Below are 19611 nucleotides of genomic sequence, written 5' to 3'. Positions count from 1 at the left end.
ATTCCCACCAACAGTGCACAAGTGTTCTCTTTTCTCCACATCCAGCATTTGTTATCTCTTTATATTCTTTATTTTGACCCAATTTTCCAACCTGTAAATTCTTTTTGAATCTTAATTCTACTTTCTTTCCTATTAAGTTATCCCTTCCAGGTTTTGATCTGAACTGATTTCTCAGAATTTGCATTTTTCATTCAAAAACAATCAAAGAAAAACTTTCCCAAAGATTTTCTTTCATTGAAATTTCTACAAAAGCATTATCAGCCACTCTAAATTGATGGAAGCAGCATTCCTTTCAGAATTTCTCTTTCAACTTCTTTCCCCTCCCTTTCTATATGGGCTTCTGCTTTCTTCCCATGCCCCTCTTCATTTTGCCAGTTCCCCTCATCGTACCACTGACCCATAGAGCCGGGTCCAGCCAGAATGGGTCAGACAAAGGTATTTCTGACTTTACTTCTGACATGTTTCCCTGAGGAAGTAACTTCCTCCGTATCTTGTTTTGCTTTCTTGATCTTAAAGACAGCCACAAAAACACAAGATATCTTAAATATCTCAAGCCAATGAAATGCAAAACAGGGCCATGCATACAAAGCAGTACTTTCCCTCATAGATTAAGAGTTCATCAGGTGAGCTAGTATGAAGCTTCCTAAGCTGCCTCTGGGGTCTATAATATTCCATTTTTAGTTTGGCTTAGAAGAGTCCTTGTATATGATCAATGGTATCAGAACAAGGCTTCATTTAGTACCAGGACAGATTCCCTTCATTTTTTTTTCACAGCAGAATGTGATGAATTGCACAGAACTGAATGAAATCCCTTCAATTAAATCCCTTACCCAATGGCATTTGAATCTTTGCTTCATGTTCTAAGCCTCTTTCTTTAAAAATAAAAAAAAAAGGGGGGGCTTCCCTGGTGACGCCAGTGGTTGAGAGTCCGCCTGCTGATGCAGGGGACACGGGTTCGTGCCCCGGTCTGGGAAGATCCCACATGCCGCGTAGTGGCTGGGCCCGTGAGCCATGGCCGCTGAGCCTGTGCATCCGGAGCCTGTGCTCCCCAATGGGAGAGGCCACCCGCGTATTGCAAAAAAAAAAAAAAAAAAAAAGCGTTTGTTAAAGGATTTAAATTTTGAGTAAAAAACCAAAGCAATGTGCAAAAAAAAAATTATATGAATTCTTTAAGGTTTATTCATACCAAGAGACATACTAAATTTGAGTCCTTTTTTTCTCTCCTTAAGATAGAGCATATGCTTCATGAAATTCTTCCTTTTTCCTCTGCCAGCCCTCTGATAAGACTGCGATCAGTTTTCTGATAAGCAAGAGGAATAGGAATCAGAGAAATTTGATCCTGGTTTTTTGGGCCAGTTTCTCCATTAGCCAAACAGCATGTTTTCAGATTCAGCTTTCACTTATTGACCTTTTAAGTGCCAGCTCATTTTGTCATTTAAGACCCACAAAAGCAAGATGGTGAAACTTTGCTGTGAGGTGTCAATCTAGACTCTGCTTTTCCGTCTTTTTTTTTTAAATGACATTTTGCAGCTTACTTTATTTATTTTTGGCTTTGTTAGGTCTTTGTTGCTGCACGTGGGCTTTCTCTAGTTGTAATGAGCAGGGGCTACTCTTCACTGCAGTGCACAGGTTTCTCATTGTGGTGGCTTCTCTTGTTGTGGATCATGGGCTCTAGGCATACAGGCTTCGGTAGTTGTGGCTCGTGGGCTCTAGGGCGCAGGCTCAGTAGTTGTGGCTCATGGGCTTAGCTGCTCTGCAGCATGTGGGATCTTCCCAGACCAGGGCTCGAACCCATGTCCCCTGCATTGGCAGGCGGATTCTTAACCAGTGCACCACCAGGGAAGCCCTACTTTTCCTTCTTAACACTTACCAAAACTATAATCAGCGAAGTATTAATGCCATTTTACTGTGTTAAGTCTGCTTACCTCCATGGGCTGTAAGGTTCATGAAGGCAGAGTTTATGTAGACAGTGTTCATTTTTGTAAGCTCAGTGTCTAACCCAGCGCCTGGCACAAGAGTAGACATACAGTAAATGGAGGTTGAACAAGCAAGTTAAACAAGAAAAAAAGTAAAACTGAACAAAACTGAAGCTCAGAGGTTTAGGTTGTCTAAAACCAAACTGTTCAAGGGCAGAGCTGTGACTAGCACTCAGGTCTTTAACTCCAAAAAGAATTCCCATTCTTGAGTTATTTCCACTAATATTCACCATTTGCCTTTTAGAGGTCAATTGAGAGAATACAAGAATACATGGAGTCCTCTCCCTTTTTTTCTTGATAAGTCTGGCTAATGGTTTATCTATTTTGCTTATCTTCTTAAAGAACCAGCTTTTAGTTTTATTGATCTTTGCTATTGTTTCCTTCATTTCTTTTTCATTTACTTCTGATCCGATCTTTATGATTTCTATCCTTCTGCTAATTTGGGGGGTTTTTGTTCTTCTTTCCCTAATTGCTTTAGGTGTAAGGTTAGCTTGTTTACTTGAGATGTTTCTTGTTTCTTGAGGTAGGATTGTATGCTACAAACTTCCCTCTTAGAACTGCTTTTGCTGCATACCATAGGTTTTGGGTTGTCGTGTTTTCACTGTCATTTTTTTTCTAGGTGTGAACAGAATGGGAGAGATATCTAGCATGTCCAGTATTAGTGGTGGATGGGGAATGTAACTGATCCTGATCAGTGACTCTTGGTCAACATTTTTTAAAAGAAAAACAAAACTTAAGCTTTAACAGTTTTGCAATACAAGCTTGTGATTTATGCTTACTCTAAATGGAAATCAGGATTGTTTTAAAGATTTAAGGTTCAGTATTTTTTTTTTTTTTTTTTTTTTTTTTTTTTTTTGCGGTACGCGGGCCTCTCACTGTTGTGGCCTCTCCCGTTCCGGAGCACAGGCTCCGGACGCGCAGGCTCAGCGGCCATGGTTCACGGGCCCAGCCGCTCAGCGGCATGTGGGATCTTCCCAGACTGGGGCACGAACCCGTGTCCCCTGCATCGGCAGGCGGACTCTCAACCACTGGCGCCACCAGGGAAGCCCAGGTTCAGTATTTTTGAACAAAAACATTCATTTAGGATGTAACAACTAGGTTGAGTAATCTATTACTGTTAAATACTTTTCAGGTTTTCTCAAGTTAGTTATATTGTAGGATGCACTTAAGCAGTAGGTGTATTTAGGTTAAAGCAGTTGAATTATGTTAAATGCTGCTCTTATACCACATTACATTGAACACTGTTTGGATGCATGTTGAAAGACATGCTTTTTTGTAAAACTCAATATAGGAGCTGTGTCTACAACGAAAAGTGAAACATTTGGCATGTTTGTTAATTCTAGTTTCATTTAATAACCTCGATGGCACATAAGTTTAATCTTTTATTTAAGTTAACGGGGAAATTTTGAGATGCATACCAATAATTTAGGATTTTGGTCTTGGTGTTTGTATGAAATTCTGAGGCCTTGATTTAAATCTTTCTTTGTACTGTGATTTTCCTTTTAGGTGTATTGCACTAAGTGAAACTTGTCGATAAATCTTCCTTTAAAAAACAAAACAACAACAACAACAAAGAATACATGAAGGCAAAAAATGAAATCCCTACATTGAAAACATGTGACACGGGTCTTTTATTCTGTCTGACTGCCCAAACTCCAGGTCACAAATTACTTCTAGACTTTTATTTTTTATTTTTATTTTTTTTTTGCAGTACGCGGGCCTCTCACTGTTGTGGCCTCTCCCGTTGCGGAGCACAGGCTCCGGACGCGCAGGCTCAGTGGCCATGGCTCACGGGTCCAGGCGCTCCGCGGCATGCGGGATCCTCCTGGACCGGGGCACGAACCCATGTCCCCGGCATCAGCAAGCGGACTCTCAACCACTGCGCCACCAGGGAAGCCCTCCTTCTAGACTTTTAATGAGGAACCCTAATTTCTGCAGAAGAAAGCTTCTAGGACTTAACATAATCTACTTTCTATAGAATAAGCTGGAATTATTCAGGTTCCCTACTGTACACTGACCCCAAAGGAATAAGTCAACAAAATGCTAAAAGTATTTCACTTCTCACTTGTCTATATTTTCTACTCTGTCGGGTCCTAATTACAGAAGGTTCTAGGTTAGGCTGATTTGCTATACCAGTTCTACCCTTGAAAATGGAAATGTTTAAGCAGTAAACTTTAGTAGGGTCTAACTTTATTGTGTTTTTCATTTTTAAAACGTTCCATAGAAATACATTTACAATATTCTGTCTTTAAAAGAAAAATCTTCTGAGTAAGAAAAAAATGTTTAAAGTTTCGATAATAAATAGTATACAATAAAGTCAGATATTGTTTTATAGCATAGACGCCTTCAAAGTCATTCAGGAATAGGCATGATTAAACTGTCCCTGCAATTGTGAGTCAGGGATAAACACAAGAGTAAAACATACTGTAGAGGAATTTGGAGGAAAAAAAAAAAATCCTGCTACTTTGTTCTGGGTTGAGATGCTGAAGCATTCTCATTCACAGTAATAATTGCCAAAAGCCAGGGTCATTTTCCAAGAAATTTATGTTTCATGGACTTTCTGCTCCAGCGCTGTATTGACCGTGCAGCGCTCTGCTCCAAGTCTCAGTTCCAGCTCATTGCTGCTTCTATCCTGTAGTGATTAGGAAGGATGGTGGTGCGGGGTCCTGGGTGGTGGAGGAGGGGGAACGAGGGGTAGGGGGTGAAGCCCATCTCAGCTTTGAAAAGTCCAGTGTTGACCTGCATTTTTCAGGGTGATAGAGTCATTCAGACATGCTGATTGACTACAGAGCCTCCCTGCTTCTGTTTTTTTTCCCTGCGAGACAAGACAGGCTGTTTTTGCAGTAACCTTTCTCACGTCTGCCCACACGAGCGGCTCCTTTCCATACGCTCAATCATTGTCTTCATGAGGTTTAAGCAAATCTCCTTCCAACGCTCTTCAAATTCAGTGGCATATTATAAATCACATGCTGGCTTTTTCAATTGTCCAGGCATTATTTTGAAGATCTTTGGCTATTTTTTTTAAAGCAGCAGATTTGTGGTAAAAAGCTTGGCCAGATTTTCTGTATCATTTGCCAGATTTTGAGATTTACCTCTAAAATTTACGTTAACCTCAGCTGTAGTGTAATGGATGTGCTCTCTCATGTTCACTCACAAACCATTTCATTAATTATGATATTAGCCTTCGGGCACTTCTTGGGGACTTACGGGAATGGCCTCACATGGCTTCTAATCAGGTTCAGACTTTGTATTTGGTCTTTTAAAGATGAGCGTTATGAAATAAAATGTTAGCCAAGCTTACCTCCCCCTCCTGCAAAACAGGAGGGCCACTCCTTTGATGGCCACTGTCCTCTTCCACAGGGCAAGTTACTCCTGCTCTCATGCTTTTCCTCATACAGTTTCTACAGCTTCCTAGCAGGCTCTCTCTATGCCCTAGACGGAGCCAAGTGCCACACTGGGGCCCATATTCTACTCCACCTCAAATTTCTCTCTCTTCCTATCTTTCCCCGAACTGACCCCCGTTTTGGCTGCTAAGTATGTAATGACTGTGGCCACAGACAGACCTGTTCTGTCACAACTGAGGTAACTTTGTTCACATGATTTCACATGCCTCACTTTTATTCAGCATCTTTGTCTGTGTCATGAGAACAAGAATAGCTTGTTAGGAGGATGACAGGTGTAACCTAAGCAAAATGATTATTAGCTCCGGTTATGTACAAAATAGGTTCATTCCATTCTCTTACCCTAGAATTTACATTACTGTTGGATGTGGCTAAGCCCTGGTACTTTAATAAAGTCTCCTGAAGGAGTAGCATTATATACATTTCTTGTGCAACCTACAAGCTATTCTTTATTGAGGTGTACGGGACCTGAGGAAAAAAGACAATAAACTAGGATGTAAATTTATCTGCTTCCTGAAAACAGACGAATGAATCATGCTCAGGGCCTGTGGACACTTGGGTATGAGCTCTTATGGAGAGAAGAGCTCCCTAGTGTTGGTTGTTAACCCTAGTGTGGGAGCAAGATGGGTTAGTCAAGGCCCTGGATCAACTCTGGCTCCGCCACTGAGCAGCTGTGTGCCCTCGCGCAATGGGCAGTGTCTCCATCCTTCAGTTTTCTCTTTTGTGAAGTGAGGATAATAATGGCAAATGGTACTTGCTTTATAGAGGCGTGTTGTATTAAATGACTGTGTGTGTATACACACACACACATTTTATAAAAGCCATATAAGTGCTGCTATCATCATTATACCATGATGTTGTTGTTGTTATTACTGTTATTAGAGCTGGATAAAAAGAGGCAGCTGTTGTTATCTCATAACACAGTGGAAAGAGAGTACAGTTTGGATTCAGGTAGACCTGGATTCTGGAAGCCCTTACTTCTTCCTTTTTTTTTTTAAATGTTTTCTATTTATTTGTTTATTTATTTACTTATTTATTTATTTTTGGCTGCGTTGGGTCTTCGTTGCTGCACGCGGGCTTTTCTCTAGTTGCGGCGAGCGGGGGCTACTCTTTGTTGTGGTGCATGGGCTTCTCATTGCAGTGGCTTCTCTTGTTGCGGAGCAAGGGCTCTAGGCACCCAGCCTTCAGTAGTTGTGGCACGCAGGTTCAGTAGTTGCGGCACATGGGCTTAGTTGCTCCACGACATGTGGGATCTTCCCAGACCAGGGCTCGAACCCATGTCCCCTGCATTGGCAAGTGGATTCTTAACCACTGTGCCACCAGGGAAGCCCCCTTACTTTTTATTTTTTTTTACGAAGATGTTGGCGGTAGGAGTTTAATAATTTTATTTATTTATTTTTACTATGTTGGGTCTTCGTTTCTGTGCGAGGGCTTTCTCTAGTTGTGGCGAGCGGGGGCCACTCTTCATCACGGTGCGTGGGCCTCTCACTATCGCGGCCTCTCTTGTTGCAGAACACAGGCTCCAGATGTGCAGGCTCAGTAGTTGTGGCTCACGGGCCTAGTTGCTCCGCGGCATAGGGGATCCTCCCAGACCAGGGCTCGAACCCGTGTCCCATGCATTAGCAGGCAGACTCTCAACCACTGTGCCACCAGGGAAGCCCCCCCCTTACTTCTTTTAAGGTAAGGTCTCCCAGTCTGTTTTCACATATGTAAGATGAAGCTAATGCTCACACATTTTTGTGAGGATTATATTAGATAAGATACTAATTGCAAAGCACTTAGCACAGTGACTAGTACAAAGAAGGTCCTCAAAAATGGAGCTGATATTACTATCATTATTACTTTATTGTTTACTTAACCTCTTATATAGTGGACCATTATTTTATTTACCACCAAGAAAGAAAGAAATCCTGTCAATTGCATAATAATGGGTCATCAAGACAAGATACATTTGATTTTCAGATAAATAAAGATGTGAACACAATTTATCTTTTTTTTTTTTTTTTTTTTTTTTGCGGTACGCAGGCCTCTCACTGCTGTGGCCTCTCCCGTTGCAGAGCACAGGCTCCGGACGCGCAGGCTCAGCGGCCATGGCTCACGGGCCCAGCCACTCCGCGGCATGTGGGATCTTCCCGGACTGGGGCACGAACCCGTGTCTCCTGCATCGGCAGGCAGACTCTCAACCACTGCGCCACCAGGGAAGCCCAACACAATATATCTTAAATAGATGAAAAACACTAGTTTTGCTAAGTGAGGGATCAGGAAACAGCTAACCTCCAACGGAGGCTCCGAGGTCTGGGAGGTGGAGACTGTGAAGAAATGTGTAGACAGTTTCAGGTCCTGAATTAGATTTCAAGCCTGGGTGTGAGAGAGGACATCATTTTAATCCCCATAAGCACCACAGAAAGCTGCTAGGGACTTAGGGCTTTGCATAGTTTCCTCTTCCCCAAAAGTCTGGTGCCAACTAAGGAATGTCGCTGGCCACCCGGTTCTACAAGGATTGAGTCACTTGCCGCTGCAGTCGCTGACCTTCAACACACCTGAAAGGAGTTCAGGGTGGAGATCAGGAATGAGGCCCTCTGTGCTCTGGGAAAACTGGCAGAACAGGCCTTCAGATAGTAGATATTTTCAGGATTTTCATTAAAAAGTTTTATGAACCTGGATTCTTGCATGTTCCCATACTTCGAAAAGCACTAAAACCTTTAACTAAGATGTCTGTTCCTCGTGACTAGCAGCAAACTTCTACCGAGATGTGTGCTTGGTTACACGTCTCTCCTTTGCCAAAAACACATATACGCTGACCTCCCACCCTTACCTCCTTGGAACAATTTCTCAGAGCTGTCTGACAGCCTGTCTCCCAGGCTAGTGTCCTCAGTAAGACACTGCATAAACTCAACTCACACCTTTTACGTTGTGTGTTTTTCTTCAGTCGACACTGGCCGTAAGCGTTTGGACAAAATGCAACTAAACTGTCTATGAAATATTTTTACTTTTGCCTTTTCTCAGGCCTCTCCACTTTAAATTTAAAAACAGCCCAAACACAGAAATTGCACAGTTTTCTTAGTCTTCAAGGCGTTTCCTTTTTAACTACAGCTGCACAAAATATTCATTCCATGTCCTCTGAGTGACCATGAGAAAAGACTCTTCTTTGTCTGTTTCTGGTTCTAAGACCCTAGAGAATAAATTGAGTTTTTGGGACGTTGCCAGCTGTGTGATAGGTCTACAAGGAAAACAATAAGCAATCTTTTCTGTTTGGAAAGACGAAATTCAGAGACTCCTGCCCTGACAGGTTACACATAAAACCAGTCCTCTCTCCTCTCCCCCAGCCCCTCTGCTGATTAGCTTTCCTTTGAAGGTTGACTGAGATGAGTTGGAGTAACTTTCCTAATTCAAATCTGGGGGGTTGGGGGGGGGGTGTTACAATTTACACACAGACAAAAAATTACACACACAAAAAAACTTTGCAATGCCAGATTCTAAATCATCACTGTCACTGAGTTTAGTCTATGCCACTGGCCTCATCACACACATATCTCTCTCTGCCATAAGGGATTTGGAGGCAGCTTATTCAAAGTCTTAGGACACAACTGTTTCCCTTTCATTCCTCCATATTCTTCATTCAAGATGAATCTAAACAGCTTTTTAAAATTGTGTCTTATTTTATTGCCAAGCAATGCTGCAATGTTCATTCCTACTCCCGTTTCTAATCGTATGGCGCTCATCTTCCTGCCACTCTAGGAAGGAAAGGGCTTCCTCTTATCAGAGATTAAGAGAGGGATCTCAGGACGGGAGTGCTGCTTGTATTTTTGCACAGACTTTCCATTTAGAGTTGCAACACTTACATGTCCCCAGCTAACAGGGACATGGCTGATGTACATAGGGGAGTGCCAGCGAGCCAACTAAGTCCAGGAAGAAATTTTCCTCCTCACACAACAGATACAATTGTAGTGCCATTTTGAAATAGGGTGAGAAAGGCCCTATGTCAACCAAAAAAGAATGACTTCTTCCCTTAAGTAAATACAGAGGGTAAGTTTCTAGATGTACTGAAGCTACCACCTGAAAGTGAAACAAAAAGTTTCTCAGCAAAGAGAATCTGACCAAAATGAATTAAGATAGAATACAATGAACTGATCAAAACAACCCTACAAAGTGTCTCCTGCCTTGGTCTCATTTGTGTGACCCTTGGGTGTAAGAACGATCTTACTCACGTTTAAATCTCCTGCTGTTTTAGAATGCTCGGCAGCTTGTAGGTTCTCAACAAATGTTTGGTTTTTTTTTTTTGCGGTACGCGGGCCTCTCACTGTTGTGGCCTCTCCCGTTGCGGAGTACAGGCTCCGGACGCACAGGCTCAGCGACCATGGCTCACGGGCCCAGCCGCTCCACGGCATGTGGGATCTTCCTGGACCGGGGCACGAACCCATGTCCCCTGCATCAGCAGGCGGACTCTCAACCACTGCGCCACCGGGGACGCCCACAAATGTTTTTTTTTTAATTGAGTAGAATTAATCATCAAGCTCCCAGCCATTGCTACGAACACTCCTAGTGAAGAAATATACTTTATTACATAACTCATATAGAAGTAGAATAAGCTTGTTGAAACGAAAAAATATGGATATGCAAATAGAAAGTTTTCAGCCACATCTCACCACCCAAAGGCAACGACTCCTAACATTTTGGCAAATACATGTGTTTAGAACCTAGTCAGAATTCGGGGTTTAGAATTCCAAACTCCGTGGAACTGTATACAAGCCATACTATAATATGATCAGTATGGACTTACATTGTAGAACTGTTTAACTCATAAAGGAAAAATCCTTTTCTAAGTTAAAAAAGTCATAAAGAGTGTTGCAGGTGCGTTCCCCAAGGAGAAGCAGACCCTGAAATGAAGTCAGGTGCGCAGAAGATTCATTGGGGCATAACACCTAAGAAAGAAAAAGAGAGAGAAAACAGGATTGGGCAAGGGACTGTGAGACCACAGTGCAGATTTGACAAAGTCTCTACCAGCCTGATGCGAACTCCAGAGCAAAGACTGCCCATCCAAGGAGTCCCTCATTGGGTGGAAATGGCTTGAATTACCACTTTGCTCAGTCTTTGCCTGACAACCTCCCCAAGAACAGCATTAGGGTGGACCAAAAGCTGAGGTGGATCTGGACAAAGCTAACATCTGGAGGCTAACAGCTGTCCACACTGCTTGTAGCCCACCAACGAGATCTTTCTTCAAAATGGATCTGCGTGGTGCCTCCTCTTTTGGCCACAAAGGTATCCTCTTACATTTCCTTTCAAAAGAAAACTGCTTGTGCTTTGAGATCTTTAATCCATGAGGAATTTTCTTTCTGAGTGTGGTGTGAATTGGCCTCTAAATTTTGCCATCATTCACTGGATAGCCCATCACTTCCCAAGGAATTTTAATGTGACCATTTAATGTGACTTTGGATGTGTTACTGGATAATGGTTTTTGAACACTGAGGGACGATTTCCTCACTTTTTGGGCTATTCACAATGTAAGGACTGTAGACACAATACATTTTTAAGATGAATCTGCAGTATTAACATTTCCCTCCTTATTTTCTTAAGTCTAGACCATCAACAAAACACTAAATTAAGTCCTGATTTGTAGTAGGGTTCAATTTCTGTGATGTGAACACTCCCACCATGACTGATTTCAAGCTACCAGTGTGGTGCCACTCAGTGCAGAGCTGGGAAGAGATAAGCAGTATCACACTGTTATATAGTATTTCCTCCATACAGATAAAACAGATGTAAATAACCTCAAGAGCATAGATAACGGTAGTATGTACAAAGAGAGCACAGTATCAATAAATTACAGTAAAATAAGTAGTAAGTGATAAACTTTGGGTATTTATTACTTTGTTTTTAATATAAGTTACTTGTAAGTTTACATAATTTAATTTTTAATAATGTCTGTGTTTAAAATCCAGTTTGCAAAAATTTTTAAAATATAACAATAGGCTCTAATAAGCCAGCCAAAGCCAGCTCCAGTGTATCACTACAAACCAGAAATTTCCCTTTCCAGTACCAGTACTGGAGAAACTTGAGTACATACGCACAAGGACCCAGGTCCAAGAGTATTTGTTGCAGTGCTGTTTATAATAGCAGAAAGTGAAAATGACATATCTGTCTATAATTAGACAAATTGATAAATAAACTGGGGTTCATTCATATAATGTAACATTAAATCGTGGTTAAAAATAAAATGAATTAGATCCTCATATTTCAACATAGATAAATCACCAAAGAAGCTACAAATACATTCACGCAGTATGATACTGTGTAAAAATTTAAAACACATATACATTTAAAATCTTGTTTATAAAAATATGCACATATAATTAAGGTGTAAAAATATGTAAGAACATGAAACACACAAAATTCAGGATGGTAGTTTCCTCTGGGGAGGGAATGAGAGGTGGGATGGAACTTTAACTGTATCTATAACATTTTATTTCTTTAAAGAGAAGATGATAATCTGAGCATTAATCATAAAAGAAAGATAATCCAACATTATGTGCCCCTGATAGAAGTACAACAAGATACCTCTGAAATATTCTTGTTAAAAAAGAGAACTTATATCTGCTTAAATTTCTAAACCCAGCTCCCAATTTATGGAAAAACAAAGGAAAATATTAAATGGAACCACTGGGATGCGATCAACAAAATCTGGAGTGTGGGTTTCTCCAAAAAATAAATTGCAAGGAAGTAAATAGACAGGGGGATGAGAAATCTGCAGATTCAAAGAGATTTAGGAGACCTGTCAATCAACTGCAATGTGTGGACATTACTTTGGTTCTGATTCAAACGAGCAGACTGTTTGTATTATAGAATAAAACAGGAAAATTCGAATACTGAATGGATATTTGAGGATATTAAGGAATTACTATTAATTATTTTAGATGAGACAATGATATTGTGGACATATTTAAATAATCTTTATCTTTTAGATATTAATGTTTTAAAAATGCATGGATGAAGTGATATGATAGCTATGACTTGCTTCCAAATAATCTTGGGCAGCTGGGGGAAGTGGGTTGAGGTTTAGGTGAAACAAGATTGTTGTTTCTTCTTTTATGTCTTTGAAATTGCATATAAATATTTTTTTAGAGGAAGAGAACAAGGAAGAAAAAAACATATGTTGAGTAGGTGGTTTGCCATCTATTATATCTAACTGGGTGTCGTTTTATTTTCTGTATATTTTGGTAAGTTTGAAGTATAACTTATCACAACATTGTAAATCAACTATACTCAATTAAAAAATAAAAATATACTGCTAAGTTCTATTTGCTAATAAAAGAAGAAATATAACTTACATTTTTTAAAGATTTCAATCTGTATGAATACCTCCAAAGTACCACACACAAAATTTACTCTGACAATATTTTAAATACCATGATCCAGCTTCCATGGAAGGAAAAAGATAAGCTATCAGCAGTAAGGCTGGGGCTTCCCACAGCCCGCTGCTCGTACGTGCCAGACGCTTTTGATTTACCTCCTACCAGATTCCCCGGGCCCTCCTCAGATAGTGGACGACCACTATCTAGTGCCAAGAGCCAGAAATTAACTCTTCACGTCCACTTAAACAAACAAGCCTTAGTTCTACTGCTGCACATTGTGAGTAGCTGGACTGTCACTTCTAGTTAAATTTCCTTTCCAGTTATTTACACCTTGCTCCCTGGTGAATGTTGAAATCACAAGATTAGTTCACAGAAGGCAGTGTTTGATCCCTAGAGTACAACATGCCTTGTTCTTGTGTATGTGAAGAGGGTATTTCATGTTCTCTTGCGTTTGTAGTGTTATCCGGCTGAACAGTTAGGTGTTGCTGAACAGTTTGAGAGTCTCGAGAGTGATTCAAACATTTCTCATGCAAATTGTACACCCTCCCCAATGCTCACATGTGCATGTGTACGCACATGTGCTCACACACACACACACTCATAATCCCTAGTACATATTAAAGACTGTAAGACACTTTCCTGGTGGCCACTCACAAACGGCATGGGAGAAGTTGGGCATCTTCAAAATTAAATTAATGAAAAAGAAATCAATATTGGTGAGAAGCAGATAACAGTTTCCGCATTCTTCCAAAGACATTATGCTTGATTTTTTTTTTTTAATGTAAAACTCTTTTTCTGGATTTTCAGTGCCTTGCTAGCTCTAGTTTTCCAGTAAAAACAGCATTACCGTTAAACCACAGATACATAAAGGTGTCTGAATACATCTCCACATAAATGTCCAAAAGGCACACAGACCACTAGGCCAGGCTCTCCAATAAATGACTTGGAAAGGCAGGATGGTGTTATGAGACGGTGGAGTTTGAAAGCAACATGTTCGTGTTCAAATTCCAATGGTATCACAACTAGCTAATTGACCACGGGAAGGCTACTAAACCATCTTAGGTCTCAGTTCCCCTTCTTTAAAATAAGGATAATAATAGAACTTAACTCATTGGTATGTTGTGTAAAACTTACTTACTGTAATATATGTAAAGCACCTAGAACAATGCTTGGCATATAAAGAGGCTACAGAAGCTATTAGCACTGAAGCTAATAAACTACATTAGCTGCTGTCACTTAATCCTCCAAACAACTAGCACCATCTTACAGATGAGGTTAAATGACTTGTTCAAGGTTGAAAAGTTTACAGTAGTAGAACACAGGCTTGGATCCCAGTTCTGTCCAAAGCCTATGTTCTTCCCACCACACCCCCTGTCTTTCCTGTGTTAATTAGATACCAAGATCCTTTGTTAATAAGAAAGCCATGCTTATAAAAGGACGTGAAATTTACCCTAAGCCCTACACGACTTTGAGGTATTTAAGAACAAGGAAATTGAAAATGATATAATTGTCCAATTCCTATATTGAGAAATTCCAGAGATTGAGAGAGATTTGGAAGAGAGTTAGAGTATCGAATGATTAACATTTTGATATAAATGTTCAGAATATTTAAACTACTTCACTTTGTATTGGTCTAATTAGTTAAGCAGTGGTATCTCATATACTAACAATAGATATTAATGGTTCTAGGATTAAATATGAAACACTTATGAGTCATAATAATTTCTTTCAAATCATCATGAGGAAGAAGATGTGAAAGAAGTAACATATTTGAAATTTAATGAGAAAACATGTCAAAGCCATCTATAAACTTAAAAGTAATCACAAAAATGTAGTTTTACATATTACTATGGGTTGAATTGTGTCATCCAAAAAGATGTTGAAGTCCTAATCCTGGATTCCTGTGAATGTGATCTTATTTGGAAATAGGATCTTTGTTGATGTTATCAACCTAAGACTAATGTCCTTCTGAGAAGAGGAGAGACTCAGACACAGAGGAAAACTCCCTGTGATGACAGAGGCAGAATTTATAGTGATGCACCTACATGCCAAGGAATGCCAAGGTTTTACGGCAGAAGCTAGGAGAGAGGCATGGGACAAATATTCCTCAAAACATTCAGAAGAAACCAACCCTGCTGACCCCTGGATTTTGGACTTCTAACCTTCAGAACCATGAGAAAATAAATTTCTGTTGTTTTAAGCCATTCAGTTTGTGGTACTGTGTTAGAGCCTCCCTAGGAAACCAGTACACATAGATAAGTTAATTCAACAACTACATCAATAAATGTGCAATGATTTTATAGAAACATTTCCGTGCTGACGATACTCCTCTTTAAAATGTTATTTATTAGCTGTTCTCACTTGAAGTATGTCAAAATATTTTAAAACACATGGATGCACACACACATGAAAGTCGTACTCAAAGACCAAAGAAACGACAGAAAGTATGATTCAGCATTTAGCAGATTAAACAGGCACCACTTATCAACTAAGTAAAATATTATGCTGAGAAGAATCACAGGCACAACATTTTTAAAAAAATACCAAAAAGCCTGCTGACAGAAAATATACAGTTACTTGAGGATACCTTTATTCCCCCCAGTTTTAGTGATATAATTGACAGACATCACTGTATAGGTTTAAGGTGTGCAGCATAATGGTTTGACTTACATGTAATATATTGTGAAATGACTATCACTGTAAGTTTAGTTAGCACCCATCATCTCATGTAGGTACAATAAAAAGAAAAAGAAAAAAAAGAAAAATTTTTTTTTCTTTGTGATGAGAACCCTTAGAATTTATTCTCTAAACAACTTCCCTGTGTATTAGACAGCAGTGTTGACTATAGCCATCATGCTGTACATTGCATCCCTAGTACTTAAAGTTGGAAGTTTGTACCTTTTGCTCATCTTCTTCCAGTTCCCCCTCCCCCCATATCGCACCTCTGGCAACCACAAATCTGGTCTCTTTTTCTATGTGTTTGGCTTTTTTTTTAGATTCCACATACAAGTGAGATCATATAGTATTTGTCTTTGTCTGGCATTTCACTTAGCATAATGCCTTCAAGGTCCATCCACAGTGTCACAGTTGGAAGGATTTCCTTCTTTTTCATGTTGAGGAATATATACACCATAATATATATATATATATATATATATATATATATATTACATCTTTATCTCTTCATCTATCTATGGATACTTAGGTTGCTTCCAAGTCTTGGCTATTGTAAATAATGCTGCAATGAACATGGGGGTACAGATAGTCTTTTTGAGACAGTAATTTTATTTTCTTTGGAAAAATACCCATAAGTGGAATTGCTGGATCATATGGTAGTTCTATTTTTAATTTTTTTGAGGAACCTCCACACTGTTTTTCATAGTGGCTGTACTAATTTACAATCCTATCAACAGTGCACAAGTGTTCCCTTTTCTCCACATCCATCATTTGTTATTTTTTTGATAAAAGCCACTCTAACAGGTGTGAGGTGATACTTCATTGTGGTGTTTTCAGGTCAATTCTTTAGTTGCCTATCAATGAGCCAGTGATAGGATACATCTAAGGTTTTCAGTAAAGAAATAGAAAACATAAAAACAAGGAGGAAAAAATGTAAACTTGTGTCTCAAGGATTCAAATCCAATTATAAATTTGGAGATGTTGAGGTCATGAATTCAAAAGGATAGCAAAACAGAAACCTAAAATCTCCACAACCTTTATCTCAGTATTACAATCTCATGCAAAAGCAGATGCATGTGAGTCTCCTGTGCAATTTAAGACATCATCAATGTATCAAGCATATGCTGTTAAAAAATAATATGAAGAAAACACTAGCCAGTGGTCTTTCTGAAATGACAGTAAAAAAGCTGAAAATGCGGGCTTCCCTGGTGGCGCAGTGGTTGAGAGTCCGCCTGCCGATGCAGGGGACACGGGTTCGTGCCCCAATCCGGGAGGATCCCACATGCCGCGGAGCGGCTAGGCCCGTGAGCCACGGCCACTGAGCCTGAGCGTCCGGAGCCTGTGCTCTGCAACAGGAGAGGCCACAACAGTGAGAGGCCCACATATCGCAGAACAAACAAACAAAAAAAACAAAACAAAAGCTGAAAATGCATAAACTCTCATTAAAAGAAACTCAGCAATGTTAAGCACATTAGAAGTATATGATTAATTCTGAAAAAATTCTCATAGCATTTGCATACAATTAATCTCTTATATTTTATAGGATTTGAATCAGATTTACTTAGCAAACGTTTAAATGTATATAGATATAAACATATAAATATAGATATAAAAGGAGTACCCTTCTTAGCAACACTGATTTTACAAACAACTGATACTTCCTGTGTCTGTTGGGTCCTCCAGGAAGCAAGTGCTGAAGTGATGTTAGGAGAGACAGCGTCTACTGCTTCTCCGTGAAAAATAGAGGAGGCTGAAGGGAAAGCCTTCAGACCGTGATGCTGATCTGACAGCTGGGAAAGGAAAGGGAATTTGGCAGAGAGGACTTCACACCAGGAGGCAGAGCTGCCAAAGCCTTGGCCAACCCAGTGGGGAGCTGGGGATACTGCCTTGTTAGAGGAGCCCCCGGTTGGCAGAAACGGCAGGGCCTTATCCCCACCTAGTGTTCAGCTACCAGCTGGAGGCTCTCCAGGGAGAACATGGCCTCAGCCCAACTGCAGGCGTGCCCCCTGAAGGTGTTACCACTGGACACTGACGGTCAATATCACTGCTTTTACCTGAATTGCGTTTTCTCTCAAAGGCAGATTGAGCATGGTTGCTACACATACAGAAACTTACAGCTCTCCTGCCCACCCTGCTGGAGTCCTGATCCCACCTCTTTCCCCTTCCTGCATCCCCTTTCCAGATGCATCCTAAGATTCCCAATCATCATATTCTCTCTCTCACACCTTACATAAACAACTTTCTAAATACCAACATGGAGTATGTTTACCCTCTTCTTATATCCTCCACTGCTCAGTTCACATCCTCTACGTAGCCTTCACCACCTCTCCATGTAAATCTGTCAGTCTCTCCTCTAGCAACCATAAACATTTTAATATCTCTATTGCTGTACACTGAATTCTAAGTATTTATTAGATGCTTCTCTCTCTAAGTAGATAAGTAAGCTGTTCAGGAACAGAGTTTATGACTTTCTCATCTTTGAATCCCCAGCATTAACACAGTTCAGCACCTGGAAGGTGTTCAATAAATATTTGTTCAGTTAGTTTAGCCATGATGGATATTATTGCCAGCACCTTCTATTATTGACAGAGCCTACATATTTTTCGCATTTTTATAAAAGCTCTGTGTTCTAATGTTTGTGTAGCCATTACTTGTATCCTTGCAATAGCTCAGTATTGTGTCTGTCCGAAGATTCACTGAAGCTATGAGTTTCTACACATAGTGTTTATCTAGATTTTCAGCCCATACCCTTTTTGTTCACAAATGTCACAATCTCAAGACAGATCAGTTAGTCTCTTTGTTCATATATGCTTTTTCTAAAAAAAATTATGAATACTCATTTTATAAGTGGCATGATTTTCATTTTGGCTTTAGCTGAAAGGCAGTTGTGTTTTCACCTAAAGCTGCTGTGAATACATTTTTAAATGAATATAATTTGCATACTGAATTTGCATTTTTACGACCAGGGGTTGTAACTGAAAACGAGGGAATTGGAAACAGAGAAAAGGAAACATTATGTATTATTTAATAATCCAACTATCTAGTTAGAAGTCCTAACAAAGTACAGTAGAAGAAATTATAACATTAGATCATAAAATATTACCAGATTAAAGTGTATTTCCATAAAAAACAATACAGGTAAGTGACTATATTCATCTTTCACGGGGCATGGGGAGACCCCATTCTGTTGTAAGGAGTTGCTCTGTGTTAAAGGTCTAGACAAAAAACAACCAGATTTTTTTGTCATTGAACACATAAACAAATGACATCTGCCCTAAAACTATAGTGTTTCTTAAAATTGATAATTAAAGTTCATTACCTGTTTGATATAACTTTAACTCTTTAATTACATGTTAAAAAATAAATCAGAAAATAAATAAAAGCAAAAAAGAATTTATATTGAGAATTACATTTTTTATACACATTGACTTATCATTTCAAAATAGATATTAAAAATAGCCATTTATAATAGTCTTTCAGAGTCACACAGGAATATGAACCAGATGACATAAAAGTGACCTAGACTATGACTAATTTTTATATGTTAAATTCAATTATTATTAATAGGTATCAAATGTGATTTACTCTGAAAACTTTCAAATTAATGAACACATACATCAGAGGAAAAAAAACAGTCAAGAAATAAAAACTTAGGTATCCAGTTGTCTAAAATTTCTATCATATTTAAATATTTTATAAAATATCTAAAACAGTTTTCATTAATTTGTGGCTCCAGTTATAGCAACTGTTACAGATGTGTCTTTTTCCTGGAACAAACTGATACCATTGGCACATGTAAGCAGCTACTGAGGTGGTAGATATTTTTCCTCTACTGACAATCAGGGAACACAGAAGTAGTTTACTTTCACCTGGCAGGACAGTGGGACACCTTTACTATCTTGCCCCAGAGAGGTGACAGCTCATGGATCCTGGGCCACTACTGACATCTATTGTCTCACCAGAGCGTAGGAGTTCACGTTGGTCCCCTACATTGATGACAATATGCTGATAGGATTCAGAAAGCATATAGTGGCAGCTGCCCAAGAAGCCTGGATAAAATACTTCTGTACCAAGGGGTAGGATATTGGTTCCACTAAAATACCACTTTTGTTAGCCACTTTGTTGCAGGAAAATGGGGCTTGAGAGGAAGGTCATGTCCCAGGTCTCGAGTGAGTCCCTGGAACAGGCTGCCAAGTGCAGGAAGGAATT

Source organism: Leucopleurus acutus, assembly GCF_964270905.1.
Source record: "Leucopleurus acutus genome assembly, chromosome: 2".
NCBI classification, from domain to species: domain Eukaryota; kingdom Metazoa; phylum Chordata; class Mammalia; order Artiodactyla; family Delphinidae; genus Leucopleurus; species Leucopleurus acutus.
Note: the sequence above shows the minus strand (reverse complement) of the source record.